At 46.6% G+C, this 14,487-nt stretch overlaps 1 protein-coding gene across 4 annotated transcripts in view; it reads right to left on the minus strand.

The window, feature by feature from the left end:
* The window catches only part of LOC147099456 (cytokine receptor common subunit beta-like), a 63,571-nt gene extending 51,060 nt beyond the window's left edge, over positions 1–12,511 (minus strand). For 2 of the 4 annotated variants that reach the window (XM_085969627.1, XM_085969628.1), the window contains exon 1: positions 12,334–12,505. The gene's annotated coding sequence lies outside the window, so the exon portion shown is untranslated. Of the gene's footprint in view, positions 1–12,333 lie in introns of all 4 variants that reach the window. The other 2 variants (XM_085969630.1, XM_085969626.1) reach the window with 2 other exon arrangements.
* Between the last annotated feature and the right edge of the window lie 1,976 nt (positions 12,512–14,487).

Here is a 14,487-nt window from a genome sequence, read left to right on the forward strand (position 1 = left end):
TTTAATGAGATCATGGCTGATCATTCAAATTCAGTACCCTGTCCCTGCTTTCTCCCCATATCCCTTGATCTCTTTAGCCTTAAGAAATATATCCAACTCCTTCTTGAATATATTTAATGAATTGGCCTCCACTGCCTTTTGTGGTAGAGAATTCCACAGGTTCACCACTCTCAAGGTGAAAAAATTCCTCCTCATCTCTGTCCTAAATGGCTTACCCCTTATCCTTAGACTGTGACCCCTGGTTCTGGACTCCCCTGCCATCGGGAAGATCCTTCCTGCATCTAGTCTGTCTAGTCCTGTTAGAATTTTATAAGTTTCAATGAGATCCCCTCTCATTCTTCTAAACTCCAGCGAATATAAGCCCAATCGACCCAATCTCTCCTCATACGTCATTCCTGCCATCCCAGGTATCAGTCTGGTGAATCTTCGCTGCACTCCTTCCATGGCAAGAACATCCTTCCTCAGATAAGGGATGGGCAATAAATGCAGCCCATAAGCGAATAAAAAAATAAAAATAAATGTGAGGTATTACATTTTGGTAAGGAAAATTCAAATCTAAATGGGGTAGAGGAACAAAGGGATCTCGGAGTACAAATGCACAAATCACTGCAAGTATCGACACAGGTTAACAAAGCCATTAAAAAAGCAAACCAAGCACTAGGGTTTATTTCTAGAGGGATAGAATTGAAAAGTAGGGAAGTTATGCTAAACCTGTATCGAACCTTGGTTAGACCACACTTAGAGTGCTGCGTACAGTTCTGGTCGCCTTATTATAAAAAGGATATAGAGGCACTGGAGAGGGTGCAGAGAAGATTTGCAAGGATGATACCAGAAATATGAGGGTATACATATCAGGAAAGGATGAACAGGCTGGGTCTCTTTTCTCTTGAAAAGAGAAGGCTGAGAGGTGACCTAATAGAGGTCTTTAAAATTATGAAAGGTTTGGATAGAGTGGATACAGAGAGAATGTTTCCACTTGTGGGGAAGAGCATAACTAGAGACCATCAATATAAGATAGTCACCAAGAAGTCAGATAGGGAATTCAGAAGAAACTTCTTTACCCAGAGAGTGGTGAGAATGTGGAACTCGCTACCACAGGGAGTGGTTGAGGTGAATAGTATAGATGCATTTAAGGGGAGGCTAGACAAGCGTATGAGGGAGAAGGGAATAGAGGGTTACGCTGATAGATTTAGATGAGGAAAGACGGGAGGAGGCTCGAGTGGAGCATAAACGCCGGCATGGACTGGTTGGGCCGAATGGCCTGTTTCTGTGCCGTATATCCTCTGTAATTAGAAATCATAGAAATACATCGAAATTTTAACATGGAAACAGGCCATTCGGCCCAACCAGTCCGTGTTGCCATTCACCCTTCACTTGAGCAGATAGTTTTAATCAGATTTACCTGCCCTGTTCCCATATCCCTTCAACCCCTTTTCGTTCATCCACCTCTCCAATCTAACCTTCAATGTTGAGATAGTTTCTGCCGCAATCACTAACCCTGGAAGTGGCTTCCACAGCCTCTCTGGGTAATGTAGTACCTCCTGCCTTCTGTCCTAAAACTCTTACGTTCAATCTTGTATCTATGGCCCCTCATTCTTGACCCTTCAACTACAAGAAACAGTCTATCTACCCTTCCATAATTTAAAAAACTCTATTGTATCGCAATCTGTGTTGTTCTAATGAAAAAGACCTAACTTTTCAAGTCTTTCTTTGTATTTTTATCAGCATCCTGGTGAATCAGCGCTGTACCCTCTCTATTGCCTCAACATCCCTCCTATAGTGTGGAGCCCAACACAGCACACCGTACTCAAACTGAGGTCTTATTGAGGTTTTATATAGACTCATCATTACCCCATCATTAACAAAATATCAAACTATCAAGAAAAAGACTTGCATTTATGTAGTACCTTTCACAACCTCAAGCCATCCCAAACTGCTTTACAGCCAATGAAGTACTTTTGAAGTGTAGTCACTGTTGTAGTGTGGAAAACGCAGCTGTCAATCTGCGCACAGCAAGCTCCCACAATATGATAATGAGTTTTAGTGATATAGGTTGAGATGCAAATATTGGCCCAGGACACAGGGGGATAATATCTCTGCTCTTCTTCGAAATAGTGCCATAGGATATTTTATGTTCAGCTGAGAGAGCAGACGGGTCATCGGTTTAATGTCTCATCTGAGAGAACGGCACCTCCGACAATGCAGCACTCCCTCAGCACTGGCACTGGGCGTGAGAGTGTCAGCCGAGATTTTTGTGCTCAAGTTCCTGGAGGGGGCCATGAACTCACAACCTTCTGACTCAAAGGCGAGCGTGCTGACCACTGAGCCATGGCTGACACATGCAAAGTGTACAGAAAGTGTTAATTGAGTACATGCCACTGGTTTTCCTCCTACCTTAATCCCAAGGGCCCAATTTGCCCTCAGCTGAACCGGCTTATATTTTTTTTACTTTATCCTATTTTTGTTTTCCTTCACCAATCTTTTCCCTTCTCAAGACACTGGGTGCAATTCAGTGGGCTTTCGTCACCTTTCAGTACCTCAGCCAACTGTTGTCCAACTGAGGTGTTCAAGATGATTAAAGGAGTTGATAGGGTCGGTCTGAATCCACCTTCTGTTTCTTTACTTGACCCATTACCATCCCCTTTTGCCTTACACCATCATCCCTTTAGCCATTTAATCACTCTTGCCTCCAGCCCATCACAGACCTCTCCCTTTTGTCCTTTTCCTGCCCCCTTTTCCCAGGCTCTGTGTACTTCCTTAAAAGCTGTTAAAGCTCTAATGTATTCCAATTCTGATGATGGGTCATCGACCTGAAACGTTAACTCAGTTTCTCTCTCCACAGATGCTGCCTGACCTGCTGAGTGCTTCTCCGGCATTTTCTGTTTTTATTTCTGATTTTCAGCATCCGCGGTATTTCGCTTTTGTTTTACTCAATCAATGATCCCATTGAATCATCAGGGCGCCTTTTCCGCTTGTTAATCTGCTCGTTTAGCAACTCATTTTCATAATTTTTGACAACTTTCAAAAGGAAATTGGATAAATGCTTGAAGGGGAAAAGAATTGCAGGGCTATGGGGGGGGGGAGCGAGACTATTTGGACGGCTCTTTTAAAGAGCTGGCACAGGCACGATGGGCCGAATAGCCTCCTTCTGTCATTCTAATTTGTTAAATTTGTTGATCTTCACGATTAAGTAGCAAGTAACCTGCTCTTTGCCTTGAACTAGCTCAGTAAACCTAGGGTTAAACACGCACATGCTAGTTAACTTCTGAACCGACAGAGAACTTATCTACTTGGTGAAGTTAGGCAAACTCATTGGGGCAGAACTTCCTCGACGGCCCTCCTGCTTAACTTTGATGGAAATTCCGCTTACGCGCGTACAGGGAGATTGCACCACACTTCCGCCGAAATTACAGCAGCCGGGACAAGCTCCGAGGAAATGCCCCTCCTCTGTGCAAAGATTGGGAATGTCCTGCACTCGGCAAGAGGACTTTAAATTCCTCCCTCTACAACAGCGCTCACTAGATCTTCAACCGTCAGGAACGAATCACACACACAAAAAAAAACAACAGATAAAGTTCCCCTTTAATCGAGATTAAGCAACATCCACTCTCAGGAGAGACGAGGAGCTGGTCAGGGGAGGCAGACGGCAGCTGGAATAGGGTCACATCAGATCCAATGAGAAAAAGACAGAAAGGACCATGGGTTGGAGCTGGAGCAAGGCAGAGAGGGCGACATTGGCTCTGATGGAAAAGAAAAGTGGGCGGGGTGTAAAACGAACAGCTGATTCGCTATCGCCCGTTTAGCACTGTTGCCTAAGTCAAACTTCACACAATAATGTTACTCTTAAAATGGATTTCCTTTGCTTTTTCAGTCCACTGGCATTTCTAACACTGGCAGGTAGTGATCAGGGGCAGATTGATTGGGACAGTCTCAAAGACATCCCAAGTCCCACAAAGATGTTCGGAAGTCCTGAGGTAGATGCCAGACGTTCTCAACACTCTCACTCTCCCCTCCCCTCCCACCCACCTCCTTTAAACCTCCATCTCATTCCTTTGACATTTGTTTTTATTTGTTCGTGGGATTTGGGCGTCGCTGGCAAGACCAGCATTTATTGCCCATCCCTAATTGCCCTTGAGAAGATGACTGTTATTTTACCTTCCCCTCTTGCCTCACCTTCTCTCTGACGGTTCAGCCTTGGTGCTGTCCTGCTGTATGGGTCTTTGTACTTGTTTTGTCTAGGTTTGCCCATAGCCCACAAGTTCGCCACTGGCTAGTTGGTGAGTTGAATTTGCCCGTCCGTAGTTTAGACATTGATCGAGGAGGAGGGAGAAGACTTTCCTGTAATTGTTATGTGATAGGGGCCATTGGCTGGATCTACAATTATCACTCTTTCTATTAAATCTAAAATATGAAAATCTTTCTGCTATAACTTCACTAACATAGAGCAAGCAGAGAAGATCTTGTCTCCTGGTCACACCCCTTAAAAGACCAAACAACGAGAGAACACAAATACAGAGGCATCAAACAATGAGGATTACATTGAGTTAAATAGAACTTTACAGTACAGAAACAGACCATTCGGCCCAACTGAAGGTGCTGGTGTTTATGTTCCACATGAGCCTCCTCCCACCTCACCTATCTACATATCCTTCTATTCCTTTCTCCCTCATGACTATACTATTGTCTCAATAGAACTGGATTAAAAGCCACACAAAATAATGTTATCAGTGCTTGGATAGGGCTGCGGACTAGAACCCCTCGCAAGAATGGAGCACCATACTTTGGGAAGGATGTGATTGCATTGGAGAGGGTGCAGAGGAGATTCACCAGGATGTTACCTGGGCTGGAGCGCTTCAGCTATGAAGAGAAACTGGACAGGCTGGGTTGTTTTCCTTAGAGCAGAGAAGGCTGAGGGGGGACCTGATTGAGGTGTACAAAATAATGAGGGGCATAGATAGGGTAGATAGAAAGGAACTTTTCCCCTTAGTAGAGGGGTCAATAACTAGTTTCAAGGTAAGGGGCAGGAGGTTTAGAGGGGATTTGAGGAAAAACTTTTTCACCCAGAGGGTGGTTGGAATCTGGAACTCACTGCCTGAAAGGGTGGTAGAGGCAGGAACACTCACAACATTCAAGAAGCATTTAGATGAGCACTTGAAACACCACAGCATACAAGGCTACGGACCAAGTGCTGGAAAATGGGATTAGAATAGACAGGGCTTGATGGCCGGCATAGACACGATGGGCCGAAGGGCCTCTTTCTGTGCTGTATAACTCTATGACTATGACTCTAAAAGGCAGTCACTCAATTGAGATGGTTTACATTCACATCCCAAGACTGATCACCACCTTACCTTCGTGAAGCGACTTCAAGGGTGATTCTGGTTTCCGCGCTAGCGGCAGGGAAGCACGTTGACAGGGAGCACGGGCTAGGGAGAGGGTTACAACACTGGTAGCCCCAAAGCCACAGCTCCTGCTCCCTACTGGCTGTACGAGATCGTGGAATCACCCCTATCCATTTCTATTTCTAACATAAAAAGAAAGTTGTGGGTATTCTTACCATTCTGATGTTGTGCGGTTCTGACAATTGACTTGGTGACGTGCAATGCAGGTACAGGATAAGACTGACGCAATGAAATAGCACTTCAGGTGTATTGGACTTTGGATCTGCAGTATCACTAGGATTTCTCAATGTGAATGACTGCAAAAAAATTCATTGACGTACACATGCTCGGATAAAATATATTTCCTGGAAAGAGCAATTACAATGGATCCTTATACACCATCCTTCTCCACTTCACTGACACACCCTACCTCTGGCTTTTAAATAAATTGAGCCCGGGGGATGGGGTGGGGCATTGGGTAAAGCGAAAATATTACAACACCATCCTCCCTGGAAACTGGCACAAATCCAGCACACAATCACTCCGAGACTATCCCAGTCATCGCTGTTTCCCCACTCTAGTGTTTTATCGTTTCTAGTACTGTATGTGCGACCCGAGAATTATTTTTGCCCCCTCTGATCTTCTCTGCTTTAGATATGACTCACGTTGGAATACAGGGTCCAATGGGTACCGGCCGCCCTTCAGTACCCTTCCCAACTGGCTATCTTCCATATGGGGGGGGGGGCGGACGGAGTATTCAACTGTGTGAGGCATCACAGCAGAAGCCTCGCCCACCCCGCCCGAATCTTTCCCTGCCCTTCACACAAGGACACTCTCCAACAATCATTGGACGTTGACTTCTTCTACAAAAACCCAGGGCCGCGGAGACGAACTGTAACAATCCTACTGCCACCATTCTGGTTGAGAACATCTCACTTGCCACAGACCACAACTCAAACCTGGGACCTTCTGGTCTGTCAAAGCTCCATTGGGCACCTCTAGCCGTGCTACTGAGAACCCCATGTCGCGGCAGCTTTACCTGTGGTCGGGAAAGTCTGCAGAAGCAATCGAGCGGCAAGTCGCTGGCGAACTTTGGAAAGAGGGGGCCTCAAACGGGCATCGGCCCCTTTGCCCATGCAAGCAGGCAGCCGAACCCATGTTGGCTGCAGGCGCTGGACATCTGTACAGGAGCCTTTACCAATATGGCTGGCAGAGCGCTTCGGACGCGGAATGTGCGCAGGTGCGACATGGTCCCGCTTCAGCGCCCGTGCCACGCCTGAAAAAACGGGCGCGGTGCTGACAAATCTCAACGCCCGTCATCAGAAGCGCTGCATGCCAACAACGACAACTTGCATTCATGTAGCACCGTTAACACAGTAAAACGTCCCCACGGCGCTGCACAGGAGTGATCATCAAACAGAATTTGACACCGAGCCCCACAAGGACAAATTAGGCAGCTTGGCCAAAGAGGTAGGTTTTAAGGAGCGATGTAGCGAGGCGGGTCACTGCACTACATATTGAAAAGGACATTCTGTAATACAGAGTACGTTATATATTATAGCAGAAATTACTCATCCTTTGGGGCTTATCCATAAGTTTGTTTAATGCATCATAGAAAACATAGAAGATAGGAGCAGGAGTAGGCCATTCGGCCCCTCGAGCCTGCTCCGCCATTTAATGAGATCATGGCTGATCATCCAAATTCAGTACCCTGTCCCTGCTTTCTCCCCATATCCCTTGATCCCTTTAGCCTTAAGAAATATATCTAACTCCTTCTTGAATATATTTAATGAATTGGCCTCAACTGCCTTCTGTGGTAGAGAATTCCACGGGTTCACCACTCTCTGGGTGAAGAAATTCCTCCTCATCTCAGTCCTAAATGGCTTACCCCTTATCCTTAGACTGTGACCCCTGGTTCTGGACTCCCCCGCCATCGGGAACACCCTTCCTGCATCTAGTCTGTCTAGTCCTGTTAGAATTTTATAAGTTTCAATGATCTCTTACACAACCATCACTGCATTCCAAAAAGTGCGCGAGGCTCTCTGAGATATTTGATAACATGATAAGACTTCTTTATTTCTTGTGTAAAGTGTATATATATGTATGTATATTTGAGTAAATCATGCGGGGACTTACTATATTTTAGCTCCTCTTACTGTACACGTAGATTAATTTAAATAATCTACTAGCATTTGGACCCTTAGCATTTTAAAAACCTGGATAATATCGCTCCTCAGTTTTCAGGTGGTGTGATATCCCTTCAGCCATTGTGCCACTCTCCCAGATATTGCCAACCTCAGAAAGTTTCTGCCAACGCATTGTGCGATTACAGTGTCAGCTGTGGCTCAGTGGGTAGCACTCTCTCGCCTCTGAGTCAGAAGGTTGTGGGTTCGTAGTCCCCACTCCAGAGACTCGAGCGCATAATCTCGGCTGACACTCCCAGTCCGGTATTTATCTATCAGCCAACATCTAAAACAGATGACCTGGTCATTGTCTCATTGCTGTTTGTGGGATCTTGCTATGCGCAAATTGGCTGCCGCGTTTCCTACATTACAACAGCGACTACACTTCAAAAAGTACTTCACTGGCTGTAAAACGCTTTGGAACGTCCTGAGGTCGTGAAAGGCGCTATGTAAATGCAAGTCTTTTTTTATTTATCAAAAACCTCAAAGTACAGCTGGAGACCATATAATAATGTTAAAATCCGAGTGGCTAGCAGTGAGCCAGATTGATATTCCAAGGTTTCACTTTCCCTCTAACTGGCACTCCTTTGATCCTCTGAGGGGCTTGCAGGGCCGGACAGATGCATGTCTCCTGTCCCTTCTCCTGGCATGTGCCACATCTGGGGAGCCCTGCTGCAGGAGGTGCAGCGAAGGAGAATGGCCCTCGTTGGGGGACATGAACGCCACCAGTCAACTGCATGACAGGGTTTCACGGATGTTGCGTGGAGCCCGCCAGCATGGGCCCCTCGAGCCGATCTCTCAGCCTGTCCAACCCGGCACCCGCATGAGTCGAAGGCCCCGAAATCGCAGCAGCTGCAGCTTATGAGGAAAGTTGCACCTAGATTTGGTCCCTCCCTCCTCAGGTGCTCATTGGACCCTCTGGAGCAAAAAATACCCAAAGCTGTCTCCTCAAATCATGACAGCGCTTTGGCATTGTGAGGTCCCTTTGACTGTGCGCAGATAAGAACAGCCAAATGCCACCTCTGTGACCAGTGCTGAACCCCTCTTCTGGGAATGCACTCTAACAAATAATTCCAAAACTAGAGATCATCAATGTAAGAGAGTCACCAATAAATCCAATGGGGAATTCAGGGGAAACCTCTTTACCCAGAGAGTGGTGAGAATGTGGAACTCGCTACCACAGAGAGTGGTTGAGGCGAATTGCGTAGATGCATTTAAGGGAAAGCTAGATAAGCACATGAGGGAGAAAGGAATAGAAGGTTATGCTGATAGGCTTAGATGAAATAAGGTAGGAGGAAGCTTGTGTGGAGCATAAACACCAGTTAGGCCGAATGCGCTGTAGACTATCTAACTCTAGGTATTGGTTTGGTGCTGGTGTTGGTTCTCAGCATACCTTCCAACATTTATGTATTACAGTGAAAGCTACTCGTGTGCCCTACAGGAAAGGTGCTTCCAAGCAATAAAAGAAAGAGCGGAGAACAGCGAACAAGGTTTTCTCCAAGTTTTGCATTTCACTTTCCATTGAGGGTGCTGCAGCTCACAGTTTTGGTTTGGGTTATGCAAACAGTTCTTCTTCTCAGACAGTCCCTCGGGACTGAGGATGACTTGCTTCCACATTAAAAATTAGTTCTCAGGTGGCTGATGAGTCCAATGCGGGACCTACAGTCTCTGTCACAGGTGGGGCAGACGGTGGTTGAAGGGGCGGGTGGGTGGGGTGCTTGGGTTGACATGCCCTCCTTGCGTTGCTTGCGCTTGGCTTCCGCTTGCTCCCGGCGAAGAGACTCGAGGTGTTCGGCTGCCTTCCCAGATGCTTCTCCTCCACTTTGTGCCGTCTTGGGCCAGGGATTCCCAGGTGTCGGTGGGCATGTTGCACTTTTTCAAGGAGGCTTTGAGGGTGTCCTTGAAGCATTTCCTCTGCCCACCTGGGGCTCTCTTGCCGTGCCGGAGCTCTGAGTAGAGCGCTTGTTTTGGGAGTCTTGTATCGGGCATACGGACGATGTGGCCCGTCCATCGGAGCTGATCGAGCGTGGTCAGAGCTTCGATGCTGGGGATGTTGGCCTGAGCGAGAACACTGGCGTTGGTGCGCCTATCCTGCCAATGGATTTGCAGGATCTTGTGGAGGCAAGCAGTGGCCCAATAGTGGATACATGTAAAAGGTTCGCTTACACTGCTGCTCCTCCTGCTAACACAAAACTTCTTCCACACTTGATCTCAGCTCCTTTGGACTGGGGATACCTCATTTTCTCTCTCTGCTTAACCTCTCACCGTGTCACTCGAACCTCTGCTCTCGGAGGAGAATGTCCTTCAGTTCCAGACGAGAGCCATTCCCCTTCACTGCATCTCCTACAGCAGGACCTTCAAGCCACCCTCGTGAATAGTGGAGTTTTTCCCAAAGCCCAGCAACGCCTCGATTTTAACAATCCCGTTCTTATTTTCAAATCCCTCCATGGCCTTCGCCCCCACACCCCCCTCCCTATCCCTGTAACTTCCTCTACCCCTACAACCAATGTTCGCTTTACGTTGCGCGGCTGTGCTGCGCTCAGGATCTCCCGCGTTGCCGGCTCACCGGCTTTTCAATAGGAAAAACCGCGCATGCCCGGTATTTTGAATGGGCTGCGCATCCCCTTAAAGGGACTGCGCACCCCCTAAAAAATTAAAGGGACCATTGCCTACAACCCTCGTAGATCTCTGCGCTTCTCCAATTCTGGCCACTTGCGCATCCCCCGATTTTAATCGCTCCACCATTGGTGACCGTGCCTTTAGCTACCAAGGCCCTAAGCTCTGGAATTCCCTCCCTGAACCTCTCCGCCTCTCTTACCTCCTTTAAGACGCTCCTTAAAACCTACCTCTTAGACCAAACTTTTGGTCATGTGCCCTAGTTTCTCCTTCTGAGGCTCGGGGTCAAATTTTGTTTGATAACGCTCCTGTGAAGCGCCTTGGGACATTTTACTATGCTACAGGCGCTATATAAATGTAGAGTTTATTCTGACTTTGTACGATAGCATAAAATGGGTGATAGCGAGTGGGCAGCTCGTTTTGTATCTCTCCCGATTTTTATATGTTTTTGCAACACTGCGCTGTCAACTTTTCCTGCAGAACCGAATCCTCAACAAAATATCTGCTCCCTTTTCATGATCAATAACAGCCCTTGAATAGATTGCCCACCCCTTCTCCAGGAATAATGGTGCAACGCGTATTTATATAGCACCTTTAACATAGTAAAACATCCCAAGGCGCTTCACAGGAGCGATTATCAAACAAAATTTGACACTGAGCCACATAAGGAGATATTAGGGTAGATGATCAAAAGCTTGGTCAATGTTGGAGGTTTTAAGGAGCGTCTTAAAGGAGGAAAGAGAGGTAGAGAGCTGGAGAGGTTTAGGGAGGGAATTCCAGAGCTTAGGGCCTCGGCAGCTGAAGGCACGGCCACCAATGGTGGAGCGGTTAAAATCGGGGATGCTCAAGAGGGCAGAATTGGAGGAGCGCAGAGATCTCGGGGTGGGGGGTGTGGTTGTGGGGCTGGAGGAGGTTACCGAGCTAGGGAGGGGGGGGCGATGCCATGGAGGGATTTGAAAACCAGGATGAGAATTTTAAACTCGAGGTGCTGCTTAACTGGGAGCCAATGTAGGTCAGCGAGCACTGGGGGTGATGGGCGAACGGGACTTGGTGCGAGCTAGGACACGGGCAGCCGAGTTTCAGGTGCCGATTGACCCACAGTTTCTCTCTTTATTTATCCCTTTTGCTCATTCTTGTCGTTCTGCAGGCTTTTCTAAAATGTATAAAATGCTTGATTGTGAGACCAGCTGCCAAGCATCTAACCCCCTCTATAGAACCAGCTACCCATCTGGCCAACACCTATCCCTCAACCAAATCAACCAAAAACAGATTAACTGCGTGTTCATGGGATCTTACTGTGCGCAAATTGCCTGCCGCATTTGCCGACAAAACAGCAGTCTCTTCAGGTCACCAGTAAGTCATTGGCTGTGAAGCACTTTGAAAGTAACTTGCTCATGAAAATCTCCGCAAATGTTTCAATCTCAGCTTCCACGTCAATCTAATTCTTTTTGAAGCAAACAACTAAAGAATAAGTAGCTAAAAAAATAAAAGACTAATTTTACAATAATAAAACCACTGGTACATCAAGAACAGCTTTTTTAAAATTGTAATATTACATAGAATTACACAGAAATTAACAGCACAGAAACAGGCCATTCGGCCCAACTAGTCCGTGCCGGCGTTTATGCTCCACACCAGTCTCCTCCCACCCTTCTTCATCTCACCCCGTCAGCGCATCCTTCTATTCCTTTCTCACTCATGTACTTATCAGCCTCCCCTTAAATGCATCTATACTATTCTCTTCAACCACTCCCTGTGGTAGCGAGTTCCACATTCTCAGCACTCTCTGAGTAAAGAAGTTTTTCCTGAATTCCCCATTGGATTTGTTGGCGACTACCTTATATTTATGGCTCCTAGTTTATTATTAATGTTATTTATTAGCCCCTACCCTATTTAAACACTAAAAAAACATATGCTGTCACTCTGATGCCCTTTCCTCCCCTCTGTTCTATTATTTAAATCGAAGGTTTATTCTTTAACCAATGCACTGTTACTGGTACATATGCGTCGAGAATACTCAAGGAAATCTGGTTTGCGAGTGATACAATACAGAATTCAAACAAGGAGAACAAACATAAGTGAATAAAACGTGTTTCTGTTTCAATGTTAAAACTGCTCAGTTGAAAGCTGAAACAAATTGGTCATATGCTTACCTTCCAGTCTCAGTTTGGGGCTCCTACTCCGACTATTGTGCTTGTGATAATGAATGAGCTTGTCGACTGTTTCCTCCTTGCTGCTGCCTCTGCACGCTGCTGATTGGGCGCAAGCTTTCTCTGAGCTTTCCGCGGTATACAGGAAAGTTTTTATGTTTTGTCAGAAGTTTGTTTTAGCCGTAGATATTTTTTATTACACAAGGGGTTGTCTGAATGCCCTGCCTTTGAAGGGAAGTTGTAAGATTGCTCAGAAGGAGGTTAATTAAAAACATGAAGCCAATGCGACTGACTGGAAGTAAGCCAATAAGTGACAGGCTGTAATTTTTCGAGAAGTTGGGAAATTCCATGGAAAGGGTTTGGCAGAAACACTAGTGAATCAGCGACACATGACCAGACACTATTCCCTGAATGTGGGCGGAGAGAGACAGGCAGAGTCACTGAGCTAGGGACAGAAAAGACACACAAGAGAGGCACAGGCACAGGGACATAGGGAGAGACAGGACTAAAGACACATGTCCAGTCAGGGAATAGGATTAAATGTGGATGGAGGGACAGAAACTGTCACGGATAAATAGAGGCATAGGGAGAGTGACATAGGACACAGAGGCACAGAGAGAGAGAAAGACAGAGACAAGAGACATAGATACACATGACCAGGCAGGGGACAGGGTTTATTGTAGGCAAAGAGAGTGAAAGAAAGAGGAAAAGAGCAGAGTGTAGGAGTCTCTGCACTACTAGCAAAGAATCTATAAACTCACTAGTAGTTAACAAACTGAGTTTAATGTACTAAAACTTTACAAAACAAGAAAATGCAGGAGAAGCTCTAAACAGGCCTATTCACTATCACTCCACACGAGGACTAGCTGGAAACGCTCTCTACCTCTGACGTCATGATGTCATCACGTTTCCTGCCGTTGGGACGTCACATGACCCACGTGATGACGTCATCGCGTCAGATCGCGATTTTGTCGATCTAGCTCTGTTTAACCAGAGCCAACAATAAAAGGTAATAAACATGATTAAAGGCAATTGTACAAGTCACTGTGAGAGTCTCTTAGTGGCTTTGCCACAAGAGACTTGATTTGAGCAGCACCTCCCAAACCCGCGATCTCTATCACCGAGAAGAACAAGGGCAGCAGGCGTATGGGAACATCACCACCTCCAAGTTCCCCACCAAGTCACACACCATCCTGACTTGGAAATATATTGCTGATCCTTCATTGTCGCTGGGTCAAAATCCTGGAACTCCCTCCCAAACAGCACTGTGGGAGTACCTTCACCACGCGGACTGCAGCTGTCCAAGAAGGCGGCTCACCACCACCTTCTCAAGGGCAACTAGGGATGGGCAATAAATGCCGGCCTTGCCAGCGACGCCCACAACCCGTGAATGAAAAAAAAATGAAGGAGAAGAGGTTTGAAGGAAAGAGATTGAGGGAAAGATAATTGAAGAAATGGCACTGGGGCCAAACAGATGGAAAGTAAAACCCAGACAGATAAGTGTGAAGGAGATAAAAGGAGACACTGAGAGTGATGGAGATACAGGACCAGAGAGTGACAGGCTTAAAGGAAGAGCCAAAAGAAGCAACAAAAATAAACGGCGAAATTGAGAAAGGAAGGGAGATAAAAAAAAGAGAGAGAATATGAATTAATCTCTCGTTGTTTTGGCATCAGAACTGCCGTAAATTTGAGAATCACAGACTGCGAATGAATTAAATTCAAAATTTTAATTAAAGGTGATTATGTATTCTGAACTTGAATCATGTCTTAAATCTTTGCCTGCCCTGGACGAGGTTACATGCCCAGACACGGGCCTAGAAATTGAATCGTGAGGCGCCTGTTCTTCAAGTGCAAAAACGGGCGCTGAAGTGTCCAGTGTGGCGTGTGGCGTGCCGGCGCTCATTCCAGGCCAGGTATGCGCTGCACGCCATATTGGCGAGGGCGCATTGTAGCTGTCCAGGGCGCCCGCCTGAGACAGGCCTTAGGCCTATTGGCTATGCAAAACAGTAGGGGTGGGGGTGGGGTGGGGGAGGGGGGGAGTGCTAATGCCCCTTTCAGGCCCATTCTCAAACATGTTTATCGTCTGACTGCAGTGTGCGGCGTGTCCTCCCCTCAGCTCCGAATCTGGCCTCTGTTTGGCTCTGATCAAGGGGGTTG

This window comes from Somniosus microcephalus, chromosome 28 (genome assembly GCF_052327205.1).
Source record: "Somniosus microcephalus isolate GS21.2 chromosome 28, FLI_Smic_1.0, whole genome shotgun sequence".
NCBI lineage: Eukaryota > Metazoa > Chordata > Chondrichthyes > Squaliformes > Somniosidae > Somniosus > Somniosus microcephalus.